Source organism: Staurois parvus, unplaced genomic scaffold (genome assembly GCF_062004578.1).
Source record: "Staurois parvus isolate SC_StPar_1 unplaced genomic scaffold, SC_StPar_1.0 ptg000001l, whole genome shotgun sequence".
Taxonomy (NCBI): domain Eukaryota; kingdom Metazoa; phylum Chordata; class Amphibia; order Anura; family Ranidae; genus Staurois; species Staurois parvus.
The window spans coordinates 4791201-4797503 of NW_028317797.1; the positions used below are offsets into that span (position 1 = coordinate 4791201).

At 46.3% G+C, this 6303-nt stretch overlaps 1 pseudogene; it reads right to left on the reverse strand.

The window, feature by feature from the left end:
• Window positions 1-3511: 3511 nt before the first annotated feature.
• Window positions 3512-3632, reverse strand: LOC149474755 (U2 spliceosomal RNA; annotated as a pseudogene).
• Between the last annotated feature and the right edge of the window lie 2671 nt (window positions 3633-6303).

Here is a 6303-nt window from a genome sequence, read left to right on the forward strand (position 1 = left end):
ATCTAATGGGTCCTTGCTCAGCATGCAAGCCATGTTGCTACAAATGCAGCAGCAGTGGAGCAAAAAGAAGGTAAGTAGAAGCTACTGCTGGGGTCATCATTAAAGAGGGCCTGTCGCCCTGCAAGGGCAAAACACTGTTTCAGTATACAGTAAATATCTTGAAGTTGCATTTTTTTCTATGTCCGTACAAATCAGAATATGTGTACTGTATATGTTCATATTGGAAAAAGGAAAAGATCCTCCAGTGAATGGATCCCTGATTACTGTCTAATGTATACATCTGTTATCCATGATATTCTGATTTATTCGTTATGATCTGTGTATGAAAGCAGGTTTCATGTCTTTTTCCTCTTACATTTGTTGTTATCATTCTGTATGCTAAACCAAAACTGTACAGTTATTTAATGTTGATCTCTAACACAAACCAGACCTGTCTTTCCCCATAGGAGCCCATTATACTTGTAACAAACAATGCTGTCTCCTGTGCCTGCCCTCTGCTTACAATTTGTCAGCGCTCAGGTGCAGAGAGACTGCCGCACAGTGTGACTGGCACATATTTCTGAAAAGAGCTGATTTTAATGGCATTTCAGTGCAGCTCTACTGCTCAGCATGGTGGTTACATAATGAGGCTAAGGTTAACGTACAGAGCGTAGAAACCTGTAGTAACCAATCAACAGTCTTTCATTGTTCTGTCTGTTCTGATCAAAGTAAAGAAAAAAAGATGTATTGGTTGTCCTGATTTACAGCTGTCCCCAAAATACTTAAAGTGTTACTAAACCCACAACAGTAAAATCATTCTGTATATGCAGTAAAGCATGCTTGCTATACTCACTGTGGAGCCTAAGGGGTTAATCCTTTGCATTGTGTAAATAAGATGTTTGATCCTGTCTTCCCTGATCCTCCCCTTCTTCTCCTGTCCCCAATCCATCTGCTGATAGGACAGAGCCTTTTGGGAAATCTGCACATGCTCAGTTTGGTGTGTATTGTTAGAGGTTTTTTTTTCTTGGGAGAGTGCGTGAGATCAGCACAGGGCCAATCAGCACTGTCCAGACAGAGGGTCAGGGGTCCTGCATCCTCATAGGATAATCAGGGGAGAATGAAAACTCCTCCTACAAGCTTTAACCACCTCCTGGACACTGATAGAAGCCACAAAACTGCTCTAACTGCTGATGACAAAATGTATTTAGCAGTTTATATTTACTAAAATAAATGCATTTCCGTGTACTGTGGGAGACCAGATATAGTGAATGCAGGGTCCTGGGTATAGTAACACTTTTAGCCTGGGTTCACACTTGTGCTGTGTGGGACACCGCATTTTTTTCAAATAGGAATTGCACCGCACTCCTATTCAAATCACATGCGATTCTTTGCAGTGCAATTTGAGCCCATTAATTTTGTAAGGGCTTAATTTGCACTGCACGAAAAAGATGCAGGTATCTTTTTTTTTTTTCTACACCTGATTCCTGCAATCACATTGCGTTTTGCAACCTGTTTTGGGGAGATATTAATTTAACATTGACACTGGTGGCAGATCGCATGAGTGGAGTGCAATTTCAATGCAGTGTGGGAAACGCTCAGGATTCACCGCGTTTCCCGCACCACATATATGTGAACTGGGGCTAAAGGAGAATCCGGGTTGGTTCACTCAGGAACAAGTGCGTTCCTGTGTATTCCTGCACCTTCCCATGCGTTCTGGTTTTGGCAGCCCATACAGTACATTTGAATGGCAAAATGCATGCTGCTTTTACTAGAGATGCCTGTAAATATTCATGAGGACCAGCTGAAATTGCACCGGATTTCACAAAATATAGTGTATATACCACTTTTAAAAAAACGTCCCGCACCAAATTGCATGGTAGTGCATTACCATGCAATCTAGTGCTGCAAATGCTCTGTGTTTGCCATCTGCAATTAGGGCGATGTTAACAATATATTGGCACTTAAAGCGGATCGCAAAGGCAGTGTGTGCGGGAAACGTGTACGAAATGCACCTTTCTGACACTGTACTCTGCTGTGAAATGGCAGCCAGCATATCTGACACCTGAGGCAAATCATTTTTTATCACCCACCTCCCCATACATCAGGAGTAGGAAACCTTAAAGAGGTGGAGATCTACCTGAACAACATAGGAGAAGTCAAAGAACACCAGGCACAGTGTCTCCTCCTCACACCTGATTTAAACCTCTAATTGCTGTACTACTGCGTTACAATCGTGTGCATTGCATGGCAATCATGGGTTTAAATCTTATGCAACATATCACCTCCTCACCAACTGTCAAACACACTTGGATCACTTTTCAGAGGAGCAGCAGTGCCGGCTGTACTTGTGAATGAGCCCTTAGTTGCATTCTGCAGCTGCACCCTTAGGGCTCATTCACACATACAGTTGGAGGATGGTAAAACCAAGTGGTTGAATAGCAGTATTACTGCTTCCAATCCCTACCCCCTTTAGCTGCTGAGGCATCAGCCAAAGGTGTACTCATTCCACAGCAGGAATTAAACTCCCCTTGGTTGCTTTTGGTGGGTGCTACGGCCTGCCAATCGCAACACTTTCAAGTAAATGGGGCCACCCTGCAAGCGCCTAGCAACTGCATGTTTCTGCAGGGTTCAAGGGGTTAAAGCAGGTGGTAAGAAAGCAACACAACGCTGCCTGTTTTAATCCCTTCTTTGCTGTACCGCATAAGATTGTAGAGCATTTGCAGAGCAACTTCATTCACTTGAATGGGTCATGCTTGGTTTTTTTTTCGCAATGGTTCAAAAAAACGAAAAACCCGGTAAAGGTGCAAAAAAATGTGCAAGTGTACAATCCACACAAAGAAAGTGCACTTAGGGGTGTGCTTTGTCCACCCCCGAAAGGGATAGGACCTCTACCCTGTACCCCCCAGGGCACAAAGCTCCTGACAGGGATAAGGTTTCCAAAATGGAAAGCCAAAACGCCTGGCAAACCCCTCTCCTTGTGGCCAGCCAAAGCTGACCACCAAGTATTGAATCGATGGCCTCTTCCAAAGAGAGACCCCCCAAGGATTGGGGGAGGAAGTAACCTGAAGCCACAAATCCTCCCCCTGGACTTCAGGGCAGGATCAAGGACCCACACCTTCCAACCAATGAGAAAAAACACACACATAAGTGAAAGCGACAAAACGGTGGAGGAAAATAAATAAGTGGCCATGCAATTGTTTACTGGCTATGCCCTGAGCCAAAAGGCCTAACCCTAGAAGGCACCATGCAGAAAGAGTATTTGGTGTCTGTGACTATGTGCACTGTTCACACCGTGGGGTCCCACACCCAAGTGTTACTAAGAGCACCCCTAGGGCAACCACTCCTAGGGACACAGACACCACGGACTCTCTGCCTCCCCGGCCCCTGGCCAGACAAGGTAGACTCATTCAAATCAGGAGGAACTGGGCCCATATGGTTTTCCTCGGGGAATTACTCCCGTGCGCCAACAGCTTGTCGGCACCCCGTTTTCTGTTTCAGCCAGTACTAGCCTTCAGTGCCCCCATAATACCAGCAGGGGTACTATACAGCCAACCATTCTCACCAGAAAGCAAGAATGATGGTGGAGCACCCCTACAGGATACTCTTAAGAACAGATACTACACTTGATCCTAGCCTAAAGGCTGAGAAGCAGGTGCTACACCCACCAACCATGACAGGGTGTATACTCCTGCTGTGGCTATGACATGTGTACACCCCTGGCCGCTGCAGCTAAAGGTGGTGTGGTCGGGGCGGGGGTGGTAAAAACATGACTTAACTATGGGGTTTTGCCACCCCCTAAAATGCAAATATAAATTATGGGGGACAGAACATGAGACAATACAGTAACAAAACATGAGGGGATCGAGGGCCCTGCTCTTTCGAGCTTACAATCTAGGAGGGAGGGGATAGTGGTACAGGAGGAAATGGCTGTGGGGGATGGAGTGGTAGGAGGAGTGGAGGAGATCGGCTGTTAGGTGAGGGCGGGGTAGGCTTCCCTGAAGAGATGGGTTTTCAGGGTGCACCTAAAGGTGAGGAGGGTAGATGACAGTCTGATGGAATGGGGTAGTGAGTTCCAGAGGATGGGGGAAGTCCTGGAGAAGTCCTGCAGTCGGGCGTGGGAGGTGGAGACCAGGGAGCTAGAGAGTAGGAGGTCTAGTGAGGAGCGAAGATTACGGGTTGGGTGGTATTAGGGTATCAGGTCGGCGAGGTAGTTTGGGGCAGTGTTATGAATGGCTTTGTATGTCTGTGTTAGTAGTTTGAATTGAATGCGTTGGGCAATCGGGAGCCAGTGGAGGGAATGACAGAGGGGGGTGGCAGAAGCAGAGCGGTTGGTAAGGTGGATGAGTCTGACCGCTGAGTTCAGGATAGACTGAAGCGGGGATAGTCTGTGATGAGGTAGTTGCAGTAGTCCAGACATGAGATAATAAGGGAGTGAACGAGTTGTTGAACATTTACTGTTCCGAGTCCCCTATAAGGTTGCTTTCACACTAATGTGCTGCGGTTTACCTGCACCTCTGGTGCAGCGCAGTGCAACTGCAACTTTCCTGGGTTAATTGCGCTTCAGGACTTTTGGTTCGCTTTCAAAAAGTGCACCAAACATGCAGGGTATAATAGAAGTCTATAGCTAAGAGCAGCAAACCCGCAGGAAAGCTGCAGGTACACGGCACAGCGGTGTGGGTAAACCACAGAGCATCAGTGTGAAAGCAGCCCCATACTATTATACCCAGTGTATTGCTTCACACTGACCTGAAGATCTTTTCTTTCCTGCTACTGGCACCACTCTTGAGACCGCTAGCTGAGATAAGAGGTGGAGTGCAGTTGGTACCACTCCATATGGGACAGGAGCCAGCACTACAGAAAGGGCCATCTTTAATATTGATTGGACCCTGGGAAAACCTTTTCTTGGGCCCCCCAACCCCCATACAAATTCACTCTCTGCCTGTTTAGAGACATACAATAAATAGCAGTTAGACTCCAAGTGCGTTTACTGCAGCAGATCAGGCAGCGATTGTGATTGGTTGCCGGAGGTTACAGTATATTATTACAGCTCACCGACTGGTTACAGCACATGATTTCTGCCTGCTGATTGGCTGCTACAGTTTACTGCACATCATTACCACTCACCCATTGGTTGCTAGAGGTTACTGCACATCATTACCACGCACTGATTGTCTGCTAGAAGTTACTGCACATCATTACTGCTCACTGACTAGTTGCTAGAGATTACTGCACATTATTACTGCCAACTGATTGGTTACTAGAGGTTAGGGCACAACATTATTGCTCACTGATTGATTGCTAGAGTCTACAGCAGATCATTACTTTTCACTGATTGGTTGCTAGAGGTTACTGCACATCATTACTGCTCACTGATTGGTTACTATAGGTTACTGCACATCATTACTATGGGATCAGTGGTAGTGCTGGGGGGATGGGATGAGTGACAGTGCTGGTGGGGGATGGGATTAGTGGCAGTATTTGGGGGAATGGGATGAGTGGAAGTTTTGGAGATGGATGGGAAAAGTGGCAGTGCTGGATGGGGATGGGTGGTGACATTTCTACACCAACCACCAATGTTAGGGTGCATTTCACTGATGACCAATGTAAGGGGAGATTTACACTGACCACCAGTCTAAGGGCAATTCTGCTCTTACCACCAATGTAAAGGGAAATTTACACTGACCACCAATGTAAAGAGGAATTTGCACTGACCACCAATGTAACGTTTACATGCAGTATGAATGCTGCTGCTATTTACATATGAATGCCAGTTATTTACCTGTGAATGCTGACACGGTCTGCACACGAGTCATCTGTACATGGCAATAGGTCAGAGCTGGACATTAGTGACAGCACTTCACACTGAGATATCGGGACAGAGCCCGGGGACAAAGACTTCGAGGGACAAGAAAATATAAACTGAGACAATTGGCAAGTATGGGGCAGCTGCTTTGGGACCCACAGCAATGAATGGGCCTAGGGCAGCTGTCCCTTTTGCCCCTCCTTAAAGATGGCCCTGACTACAGAGGAGGCATAGTCTTATGCAGCTCTTTCTTCCTACTACAGCTCCAACTTTACAAGTAGTTCCTTGCTTGATGCTCTGGGATGGTGGGTCAGGAAGCCCAGAATGTGATCTACCAGTCACATGGCCACGATCTACTGTTTGCTGACCCCCGCCATCCATCATTTCTGATATAAAAAATGTAGTATGACCCCTTTGCTTTGTTATGTTTTAGAAGATAAAGTGGGAGAATAAGCCCCATTTTTGGAATCACTGGCTGCAATCATAACTCCCAGAATTATCTTCAATGGGTGCAATGATAT